Genomic DNA, 12,734 nt, shown 5'->3' with positions numbered 1-12,734 from the left:
AGAACAGCTTGTACAGCAGCTCGTGGGCACGATAAAATTAATTCTCCAACACTACACAGTTGAAGCATGCGGGACGGATTACCACCTGCCGTTAAGTCTGTTGTTGCCTATTTGTCCTGGCAAGATGACACCTTGTTTGGGTTTGTTGGCACGCCATATATCAGCTGGTGATAGGTGGGGTTGTAGTAAGGGCAGGGCCTGCAAATAGGACGGCAATTTGGTAGTCAGTGAATGCCGGCCACTCCCCTGTGATGAATAAGATGGCCTTGCGTCCCTGTCACTTTAAATCAACTACGCCCCACCATGGCTTGGTTGTAGCCATCCCAAATGACAAATACCACGCCAACAGACGAGGGGCACTGTGCATCTGCAGACGGCAGGCAAAACATTCAACATCCCCTGGCACTGAAGTGGCATAGTTCTGAAACATTTGAACAGTTTGCACCCTCTAGCTATTCACTCCGCCGATGAATTCATCAGTGTGCATGCGGGTGTACCCTGTCTGTGCATGTCAGCGTGTATCAGCGGGAGAGAGTGCATGGGTGTGTGTTTGTCTTTCAGTCTGCGTGCTTATTTCATTTCCCTCCTCATCTTCTTCGGTGGTGAGACGGTGTCAGGTCTCTGCCGTTTTGTCAGCAATTACAGCCTTTAGTTTTAGCTTCAGGCTATGTGTAGAATGTGTGCATATACTGTATGTAAGTGTGTGTTTCTGGAAGCAAGCTAAGTCAGCTGTATCATGGGGAGGACAATATTGCAGTTTGAGAGGCCACTCCTCAACTTTGCTCAAAATCAACACACAATTTCCACATGGACTTGTGAGGCAGATGTGGAGAAAACATTTTTCTTCTTCATAGTTTTGACAGGTTTCTCTACACTGTCAAGTTAAAGTGTGTAAAAGCTGGGTTGTTTGGCATAACCCCGAGTCTTGGCACTGTGTCCTTGAGTATCATACTCGAACATGAAACTCCCAGTACGGTGGATTTGGCTTTTCACAAACTGTAAATATGAGAGGATGTAGTGACGCGTGGTGCACTCCAAGCAGGGTCCAAAATTAGTACCCGTCAAACACGGGCAGTTGGCTGAAATACTTGTAGGCCTACTTCACTACAACACACAAGTTGATTGACCACATTTTGTTTTGCATCTGCACACTGGTGGCACCTTGCAACATATGACCGTCAATAATTGTATCACAATTCTTTGATTGACTCTCGCTGTCCACTGTGCTATGGTTACGCTTACTTTGAGCTCGCTACTCGGCTTGATTACCAGTGGTACCGGTCGGAGGAGAATTTCGCGCTAACAGCAAAGAGAGTCTGCAAGTACGTGGGGGCCCGGGGCGTCGGACTGGGAAAAGGGGACTGAGTAAATGGAGTTACTAGAATGAATAACCGTGGATGTGGAAAGGGGCTCATAGAGAATGAGGTCCAGAATTTTGTGCTACGTCCCTGGTGGCTACACATTACCGGAGTAGATTGACCTAGCATAAAAAGAAAAAATTAAGAGCATGGTGGAAGCATGGTCAAAAAAAATAATTACCCAGAAGTGGTGCTTCACAGATAAGGGGGTGGGGAGAGATCAGCTTTGTTATGACAGCAGTAGTCTCGCTTTGAAAAAAACAAACATGCTCTGGTTTAATGGCATTTCTTTAAACCAATCACAATCGTTATGGGCGGCGCTAAGCTCCACACAGAGCCGCTGCAAAATAGTCATGCGAGAGAAAAGTCAGATTGGACAGATAGTCTAGCTAGCTGTCTCCATTTATTCTGCAGAGATCTGAGGAGCAGTCAAAAATAGTCCTTATTAATCCACCAAATTTAAAATTCCATCACAAAGAAAGCAGAAGGAAACAGACAATACATGCATCCGGTGGAATTTCCTGCAGCACCGGAGCAATCCTGGAAGTGTAACATCAAGGATGTAGACTATTGACAGCAGCAGTAATACAATGAGGTGCAGTGTTTTTAATGACATCATATCTTCAATGCAGATTTATGGCCGGTTAATAAACATTTTGGACGGTAATGTTTTTCAGTTTGCCAGCCATTGGCAGAAAGAGCAAAAAGGTAATTTTGGACCCTGACTCCAAGGCGTCTAATCATTGCCTAATCTCAAGGAAGAGTGTTTCTCTTAAAGCAGCAGATAAAAGATTTACATGTAAGAAAGAAAACTCGTATCTTGTATTCACCTCTCTGAAGTTTAACTTTGCATGCATTGATGCTGCCTGTAATTACTTTTTTTCTCTGAGTGATGTTAGACGAATGCTTGTGTCTCTGCAGTTCTTAGAGCAAGAAAGCTAATTTGCTATATTAGACTTTAGACATTAGACTAGGCTTTCCATCATGTTATGCAAAAAATGAAGATGTGCTGTGTAATTGCCTCTCCAGACAATCACTCATATCCTGACTGCATTACCTGTATCACCAGTACAAAGCAGTGGTATTATGTATACATTACTGACTTACATTAAGACTGGGGATCATTACTGTATCACTGGCTAGCTGGCAGGGAGAAATCATAATAATAGTAGGTTAGAACATTATATGCTAAAGCCATAATGTGTCTCCATTACGTTTATCTTGATTTAACAAGGCACGTTGACAAGAACATCACATAAATGACGTTCCCAATTCACAGCAGGAGTCTGGGGGAGTGCTTGTAGGTAGCGAGAGGGTTACACACATTTAATTTCAATCACACTCAAAAGGAGTATGACTTATCTATTATATAAACATATTGACCTAAGAGGACGATGCTTTAAAGATATATTATTGCAGAATCATTCTGCACAGTCTAAAATAAAAAAGAGATATCATTGGAATGAATCCACTGGCTGTGCTTAGATTTTGCAAATGTGCTGCTTTTATTCAGCATTTTGGCATTTCATTAGGGAGGGACAGCCAGTTTTTTTTGGTAGCACTCTTGCTTTGAGGGACTACATTTGGGTAGTTTTCTGAGGAAAATAAATCTCTATAAAGGTCAGTTTTTGAGTGTGAGATTAAGAAGTGTAATACTATTTCCACCTCATTTAACATGCAGAATGAACACAGTTTGTCCTCCCTGGGTGCTTCACACTCTCACACCTAAAGAAAAAAAAACCCAGCCCCTGCTCCTCTTCAAAAGTTGTGGGGTGAAGAGCGGCGCCCTACTCGAGAGCACTTAAATGCTAATTGTTATGGGACACGAAAGTGACTTTAACAGCCTATAAAAGGTTTGAGGTATCACCGCCCTGCAACAATATCTTTCAACCCCCCCTTCTACCGTTCACAGGGCATTGTGATACTACTGATAATCTAGCACATGCTGTGTTTCACACACAGACGAGCAGACACACGCAAATAATTCATATCCAGGTCATTTTGTGCTGTGTAATTGTTGGGACAGTGTGTTGATAAATAATCAAAATTGCATATGTGACATTTTCTTCCCTCTTTTCATACACTTTTATAATTTTATTTTTGACAATTTTTTTTGTTGTCAACATTTTTTTTTTTTAAGTTCAATATTGCATTTTATTGAATTTAAATATTCCAATAGGTGTTGAGCTGTTAGTAGTTATCTTTTGGAATTTCACAAAGTTAGTATTAAAACTTTTTACGTGTAATGCAAACACCACGTGCAAAAATGGCTTTCAGGCCAGTAGCTTGATGGTATTCTTTGCTTCTGTTGAAGGAGTGAACGTCCTCACTCAGCTGATTGAGTTGTAGAGAGAGAGCACATAGAGTAAGCATGAAATCTTCCTGATTGAACTTTTAGCTTCATATACAGTAGATGCGAGACAACTCGCTCACTAATTCCCTTATTATTACTATTATTACCCAACACTAAGCAAATCAAGAGGTTAAATAATGTAGGTGTGACTACAATGCACTGAAATAGAATTAATAATCTAATTTAATTGCATAATGCAAATGTCAAGAGTCAACTGAGCGATGAGCATGTGGCTCAAGCTGTGCCACCAACAGTTGAATGTATTAGAAGAAGCCCAGAGTTTTCCCTGCTTTATAGGCTACAGTCTGCCTGATACATGAGATTAATGTGACGAGAAGTACTTTGTTTACCAGAATAATCTATATCTGGTTGTTAAATGTTGATTCTTTAATTAACACTATGTTTTTGACTAAAGAATCCCCGCCAAGGAGGTTATGTTTTTATTTGTTTGTTTGTTGGTTCGTTTGTCGGTCAGTAGGATTACGGAAAATCGACAGGCCCCATTTTTGTGAAATTTAGTGGAAGGATGTAGCATGGGCCAATGAAGAACCCATTACATTTTGGAGCGGATCCAAATCACAGGCCAGATACACAAATTATTTTTCATTGTCGTTAACATTCCGAGACATTGCGTTATGTGGTCGGAATAATCGGAAAAATGAGTTCCTGACTGTGAAAATTCACACTGCATTAACATTGTAAGATAGGGCATGCCTTGGCACAGGTCTGCGATCTCCGAGTGCCCTTCTAGTTGAACTCATACTGCTGATCCTGACATAATTAAGGTTTTCTGCTAGTTTTCTACAAACAATGTGTAAATAAAGTCAGGATTGAAAGGTTTCCATCCTTGGTTGTTACCTATCTTTCACCTTCTTGATGAGTTTGTTCCATTGTTGACATTGCAGCCAAAGGTGTCTCAATTCAGATGTTTCCAACACATAAGTGGTTGAGCGAGTGTGTGTGTGTGTGTGTGTGTGTGTGTGTGTGTGTGTGTGTGTGTGTGTGGAGTGCTTAGTAGGTTAATTGTTACCGGGATGCAGAGCAAGAGTTCAGTAGGGTGACAGCCGCAGGAAAGAAGCTTCCTCTGAACCTGCTGGTACGGGTGTGGAGAGACCTGAGACGCCTCCCGGAGGGGAGTGGGGTGAACAGGCTGTGGTTGGGGTGAGAACAGTCTTTGATGATGCTGCGCGCCTTACGCAAGCATCGCTTGCCCTGGATGGCCTCGATGGAGGGGGGTGAGGAACCGGTGATGCGTTGGGCGTCCTGGTGAGGATGCTCTCGATGGTGCAGCGGTAGAAGTTCACCAGGATCTGAGGAGACAGGTGGACCTTTTTGAGTCTCCTCAGAAAGAAGAGACACTGGTGAGCCTTCTTGATCAGGTGTGCTAGCTTTAGACTCCACAATGAGCTCTTTGGTCTTCTTGATGTTGAGAGCCAGGTTGTTGTCAGTGCACCACGATGATAGGTGCTGGACCTCCTCCCTGTAGGCCGTCTCATCGTTGTTGCTGATGAGACCAATCATCATAGTGATTGATAATGGTGTTAGAGCCATGTACAGTTGGGGGATGAAGTAAAGCTTATACACCTACTAAAGGATGCATCCAATTAATACCAAATCCACCATGTGAAGCAGAAGTATACAGGAGATGTAGTAGGAGATATCATGTCAGATCATCTGCAGTTAAAAGACTACAATGACATGAGCAGCCATTCTGAATTACGGAGAAGGGCTGTTGTGTGAACATCGGCATATTTTCTCCCACCAGGAAGGTGGCATGTGTGAGTACAAACTCAAAAAAATATCAGGAGACGGAAAGAAATACACACACACACACACACACACACACACACACGCACACACAGCCCCCTATGACTCATCATTCAGCCTGTATAACACTGCTCAGTTTAACAGCTTACTGTGAAGGCTGCAATAGACACACAACACCACAGCTTGTTATCCAGCAAAGGAGAAACTACAAAAATACAAACAGTCAGAAAAAAAAAATTCTCGTTGGCACATCATCATGATTCATTTTGTAAATTTTGGTTATCATTTTGTTGGCCAAAATATCAACCGTTAAGTTATTTGTCAAGATTGTAATTTGTCATTGAATTATATATGCACCAAATCAGTTAGCTCGTATAAGCTTGTATGACGTTGACACACATGTCTTTATTGACTTCCAGTGTCTATGTCAACAGCAGTCGGCCTGAGTGTCATTAACTAGAACAGTGGCACACAAACCTTTTAAAAAGGGCTTTAAAAGTGATTGATAGGCTAGCTCCTAAAAACCTGCAGACTTCCCCATAAACTCGGCTTGGCTGTCCCCTCCATCCTCATGTAACTGACTGGCTAAGCATTCTGCTCTCTGTCTCACTCTGGTAGAAGCTCAGCACTGTTTAGAGCCATTTGGGTCCAACTGGACTAAGACACACAGCATATGGCCCTGCTGTGCCAACACCTTGCCTAAAAGCGGCGTAATTAAACAGACTTACAACATTAGCAACTTAGGTAATGCACTCTATTGCAAACGCATTTCTCCTGATTGATTTTCTGTATTTTCACAGATACATTTTGTCTGATTGTTACAGAGGATGGTCAAAAGAAAGAGGAAACTAAACTGTATCTTTTCCTTTCTTTTTTAAGTTCTCTTCCTCGGCTTAACATTAATAATACTGTCACCGTTGTACTTGTACGTAAAAAGGGAGAAACTTCAGGGGCTTCAATAGAATCCATAAATCACACGAGTATCGTGAGCATCCCAGTGGTCTGATGTAACGAGTCCGGTCTGGACTGTGTCATGTCCTCCTCTTTCTCCCAAATGTTTCTTGTCGCTCTCTGTTAGCCACCAAACAAACACCAAAATACCAGAGAAGAAATCCTAACTAGGCCTATTAGTCTCTCAACTACTGAAGCAGCATAGGTGTTCCACCCTGGAAACACATTCAAATGTACTGAACCAACCTGGTGTTGGAAGAACAGCTGTGCTGACATCTTCACCCTGTTGATGCCGGCCAAATGTAGTCCGCCAGCTTATGTGACAAAAGAAAGGGATCCAATACTGACTGTCTTCAGGCTGATGATTTAAGATTCTACAGCCACACTAGCAGCTCTTTAAAGCCCCTTTCCCACTGGACAAAAACAACACTAACACCCACTAACATCTGGCTTTTGTCTTTCGTGAGAAAGGTTACAATCGGCATTCATTCCAGGGACCAGGGTGCAATTTACTAGGGGGGATGTGTGGGATTTCTATATATCCCTGCCTCTGCTCGATGTATCCCCCCCTTAAAGTGGTCATCTACTTCACCAATAGCCTAGACCATATATTAATTATATACCTAAAATAGAAGTATTTTAAACTAAATGAAGTGCTGTAACATGAACAGTAGTGCCATAGAACAATAAAGTCTGAGCAGCAGTTGCTGGTTGTATTTAGCAGCTTCAGAGCTCCGGGACGCCGGCTACCAGCGGCAGGTGTTTAGCCGCCAATAGGTGACTGCGAGCCGGCTACAGACACCGCCAGATGACAGTCCTTTCAGGGGCCATGGGAGTTGAGTTAAGCAAGAAAAAGTGGGCATCATTGCCGATGACAGTTAAGATTAGGCACCAAAACGACTAGTTAAGTGTAGGAAAAAGATCGGATTTGGATTAAAACACTCCCGAAGAAAGAGAGAGCGTTTCCTGGGTGAAAGTATTTTGTTTTCGCCGCATAGTGAACTCTGCTCTCCGGCTTGAAAGCGCTGTGTTTTATGTTCATTTTGAGATTATTTTCCATTGGAAATCGAAGTTCATAAATAAGTGTTTTGGCATGGCTGGCAGAGTGGCATTATCCATGGTATTGAAAGGGGGATTTAATTCTTGCATGTTTTGTTTTGTTGTGCAAAAAGCTCTGCTTTCTTCACAAATCACACCCTGCCTGGGACAATTGACTCTGCGGTAGTCAAGGGTATTTATCTGCTCCAGCTCCGATCGGCAGTATTGGAAACATGACACCCTGGTGAACACAATCATTTTCCCCACAGCTTGTCGTCTTTCTCGGTAAGTTCTGTGACTCTTAATCGTCTCAGCCACAGATTTCATTCGTCTCCGTGCAAGCAGCGCTCAAACAGCCTTCTAAATTAGTCGGCACTGTGTTTTAAAAAGAGAGACAGAATAAGTAGCAGATATAGAAGTAATCACCGTAACATTTTCACTGGCCTCCATGCTGCGTTCAACTGTTTAGACCACTAACCCCATTTTTACAGTTTGTTTCATGACATTGAAGATGACGCACCAGAAAAAACAAAAACACAGAAAGGATACTCTCATCTCCTGGCAATGGGAAATCATATTTTTAGTGGGTTTGCCAGTTTTCAGGCATATTGAAGCTATAATTTAAATGATTATCTCAGTATGCCAACATGCCCATAAGGACAATGTGAACATGCTGATGTTTAGCAAGTATAATGTTTACCGTGTTTACCATCTTAATCTGGTGCGTTAGCATTAACATAATAGCTTTAGCAAAACCAATTAGCCCATACACAAAGTACAGCTGTAGATGATAGGAATGTTCACTAAGGGTTTCATCATAAACCAAAGTATTGAACATTGATAAACATTTAAGAGATCACCAGCGTTATTGCAATTCAGCCTGAGGGTATAATTAACATCTGAGGCCTGTACTACGAAGCAAGATTTGGCGTTAATGAGGTAACTTCAGGTTCAACCCAGGGTTTTCTGTATCACGACAGTGGATCAGTTGTTACCAAGTTCAATCGCCATGGTAACTTATGCTGAACACCTAACTTGGTTGGGAGCAGGTTATGTTGGAGATTAGAGATCAACCAGTGTAAAAGCACCGCCTGACCAATCAATACTCGATTGATAACGGTGACAGCGTAACCGTTCTTAGAAGATCCGGAGCTCGGTGGGCGGAGAGAGAGAGGTGCGCTCAGAAAAGTTAAAACATTTAGAGACCGACAACCCCGTTAACATTCCCTGATTGGTATTTTTATGACAGATATAGATTTTCAGCGCAGGGAATTAGCCTACATATAGGTTATTTGTCGGCTTCTTGAGCCGTGTGTTGCCAATGCGACACATCGGTTTAAATTATGGTTTTATATTTTTTATTTGCTCTCACGATCGCTTAACACTGCCAGGGTTGCAACTGAAATAATAGGCTAAAGCAATGACAGTTTATGGAAAGCACAAGTGTAATTATGGTCAGATCTTGTGCCTAACTGATGGGTGATATTGATAAGCGTTGTGATTTACGCATTTACAGCGTCGGCTATTTTTTTGCCAGCTTTCCTTCCCGTTTTAGGAAGCAGAGACTGTATTGCGTTTTGCCTGTAAACCCGTGTCTGTGTTTTTCATATTTATGTAGAATTATAGTTTGCTCTTCTTATGTAAAATATGCCGCTCTGGTAGATGTTTGCGATTGGTCGTGCTGTGCAAACACCGCCTCTTTTATGTGAACGTGCGCGTCACTGGATTGGGAAACCCTGGGTTGATTGAACTAGTTGTTAACCACCATCATGACACAGGTTATGCGGGACCGCGGTTGTTAGGTTTGGTGAAGCCAGGTAACTGAAATAAATCCAGGGCATGTTGATCTTGATTTGTAGTACAGGCCTCTGGACCAATTTCATGGCAATCCATCCAATGATTTCTGAGACATTTCAATCAAAACCACAGATGTCGACTTCATGGTATCGCTAGAGGGAAAGTCACCAAAGTCATAAGGATTCATCCTCTAAGGACCGTGAATGTGTGTTTTAAGTGTTTGTGCCAATCCATTAAATAGATGTTGAGATATTTTATAGTATACAGTATGTGAAACATTTGACCTGCTGGTGGAACTAGATAAAAAGTCAGGGAATCACCAAAGTCACATGAGGGTTAGTCTCGCATTGCCAGACCTTCCTCCACAGCGCTGCGAAGGAGGGTCTGGCTAGTCCACACAGCATTCTGGGATGGGGTAAACGTCCCATGGTTTATTGGCATTTCTTTAAACCAATCACAATGGTCTTTGGCGGTGCTAAGCGCCGGACGGAGCAACAGTGCTTCTGCAAAATAGCCTCGGGAAGGAACTTGTTTTGGTGGAACGTGTACGTTCAAAAGTTGTTTTAGTCGTGCAACAGAAAACTCAGATTGGACCGATAGTCTAGCTAGCTGTCTGGATTTACCCTGCAGAGATCTGAGGAGCAATTTACCATAGTCCTCATAAATCCACCGGAGTTTAGAATTACAACACAAAGAAAGCGGAAGGTAACAGACATCAAGCCGTAAAGAGTGACATCCAGTGGAATTTCCGGCAGCACCGGACCAATCCCGGAAGTGGAACGTCATAGATATAGACTACATAAGGGTTGATTGTCATAACAAGGATGTTGATTAAAAAAGGAGACTTGTTTATCGAGCTTGTCAATTCTCTTATTGACTGTTGCTGATCACACAAAAGCAAGTGTCATTGTGTGTATAGGTAGACAAAGAAAGCAATCAGTGTCAGATTGTAGTTCAATCATTATCCACTTGAATGTATCTGAATAAGACAAGTGTGCATGCTCAAATCATGCCTGAATATTATAATATACCAAAATATTTAAATGCTGATCTGATGTTCCATTTAACTGTGTTAAGTGAACTAAGTGGAGTAATTACAGTGTCATACTTGACATTTTACATGTTTTATAACCTCAAACAAATACGAGAGGTATCCTATGTTTCTCAGATTCCCAGTAAGATTATATTTTGACATTTCTGTGTGAAGAGCATCTCACCCACATATTAATATAACAATATTGCACAAATGTAGTATATGTAAATGAACAAACATTGTTCTATAGTCACTGAGTCACTTCATTTGATAACAGAACCCCTTCTTATCTAGCACATACTGTTTCAAAGGTCTGCCTAAAACCTAATTGGTAGGGAATAATCTGACTTAGCGAATGCTTTGCTTATTGAACGTTTCCAAAAAAAGTCACCATAGAGAAACGTATGCCTTCTCTTGTCTTCACACAAAGTAGAAAGTCGGCTTTGGCACTGTTGCTTCAAATATTTAAAATATGAACACTATCTGCAAGAATTTGTGAACAAATATTTGGCACAGATAAAAAAAAAATCTCACACTCAAAGCTTTCTTGTGTGCTTGAGTTTAAAAAAGGTCAGGCTAGGTGATGTTTTCAATGCTAGGTTGTGTATATTCAGGTGATTGACAGTTGTCACAGGGTATTTATGGTGCAAATGCAAGGGTTTTATTAGAGTATTCAAAATAGTTCAACACATTGGTTCCCAACGCAAGTGGAAATAATTCTGAGGTACAGAAACTATTAACAATATTTACAACAGAAAAGCGAGATAAAATAGTTAAGTGCTCATTTTTTGCTTTTTGGCTTTCCTCCTTTCCTTTATTTTGTTATATATGTTTTTTGTGCATGTTATAGGTTTACAAAGTGAAAAAGCCCAAAGTCCACCCCAAAGGGACTTACCATCTCCAACAGAAAACCCTGTTCACAAACTGCTCCAAACAGCTCTATTGTAGTCCAGCCTTTACTTCCGTGACGACCGTGCGTCACTTTGTAACACACGTTATAATGCTCGCCTAGCTGCTAGCATGGCACGCCCTCATACTCTGCTTCTGACTGGCTAGTAGTCCTTACCTAGGTACTGCGCATGTGCGACTCCCAACACAGATGGTACAGAAGTGTGATGTCTCACTCTGTAGCTAAAACAGAGAGCTCAACACACAGGGTGAAAAGAGGAGCTGCAGCAATGTGTAGTACAACAAAAATATGGTTTTTTCTGAAAATTAAACCACATAAACTTCTGGTGCAACCTCTAAATACAATTATGAACCTGAAATGAGCACTTTAAATTAGTCAATTATTTGACTTTGATTACATATGGCATTTTGTTGCCAAGTGACCACGGTGTAAGCAAGATAATACCTCCCATGTACATTCCATGATTCTCCAATTTCAGATATTGAAATCCTATTACGGGCAAAGACTTCCTTTTCCATGCACTGATGATTAGCAACTTGATACGCAATTCCTATTCATATTCAGACAGGTATCTGCAAATGGATGCAGATACATTAAAAAAACAAAAAAACAAAGCTTAATTGTCATCAGACAATAGCCGATAGGTTCCAAGATTGCATTTCCGCCAATCACAGAAAATATTCTGCATCCATATGCAGATATCTGTTTATAGAGATTACCTGCCACGGAGCCTCCACATCGTTCATTACAATCATGAAATATAAGACTTGGCAGGCATTTGTCAGTTGGCTTTGAAGTCATTGATATGTATATACAGTTATGAACTCAATCAACATATTTTAAAGGTAACTACTTTTTTTTATACATCAACAAATTACATTCTTTGCTTCACATCCAAAAAAAATTATTAGAATGAAAAAAAAGCATAGTGTTTATTAGCATCTTGCCTGATTACTGCGTGTCTGCTGGCTGACCTTTAGTTGGTATCACACTGTTGAATACATCACTTTGTTTGGAACAGATTCAGAAGTAATTATGCCTAAATTACACAAACATATGGCACCTTATTCTATTTCCCAAGTCAGTGGGCATTATCCTTGAACTGAATTGCAGAGTGTATGGTTCACTGAGGATGACAGTTTGGGACAATATTTACCACTTTAGATCTCCCTCTTCCTTGTCATTGACAGGTAATTAGTGGAAGCCTTTAGGCAGCACGGGTGGAGTATTCCCACCTCCCTCTCTCCTCAGATAGCCTCTCTCTGCTCCACAGAGCTCCACTGCTTTTTTAATTACAACCACCCGGCTCTGCGTGGGCGTGTGTTTGTTTGTTTTTATTTGTATGTGGATGTGTTTGTGCTTTTTTGGTGTGAGGGTGTGTTTAAATGTGTGTATGCGTCTGCCACCCTCCAGGTTAAGACTCCATCAAGGGACACGTTTGCAGCAGAATAGAGCCGGGGGGGGGGCTGCCGCACAGTAAACGAATCCTCTATGTGTGGCACAGGCATCTAAGACAACCAAACATGA

The 12,734-nt window shown here is 41.5% G+C and overlaps 1 protein-coding gene across 1 annotated transcript in view; it reads left to right on the top strand.

Annotated features, from left to right (window-relative positions):
- LOC116039357 (adhesion G protein-coupled receptor A3) overlaps window positions 1-12,734 on the top strand; it is a 204,280-nt gene that overhangs the window by 75,183 nt on the left and 116,363 nt on the right. The window lies entirely within an intron of this gene.

The sequence above is a fragment of the Sander lucioperca genome, chromosome 15 (genome assembly GCF_008315115.2).
Source record: "Sander lucioperca isolate FBNREF2018 chromosome 15, SLUC_FBN_1.2, whole genome shotgun sequence".
Classification (NCBI taxonomy): Eukaryota; Metazoa; Chordata; class Actinopteri; order Perciformes; family Percidae; genus Sander; species Sander lucioperca.
This window is presented reverse-complemented; position numbering and strand designations above follow the sequence as displayed.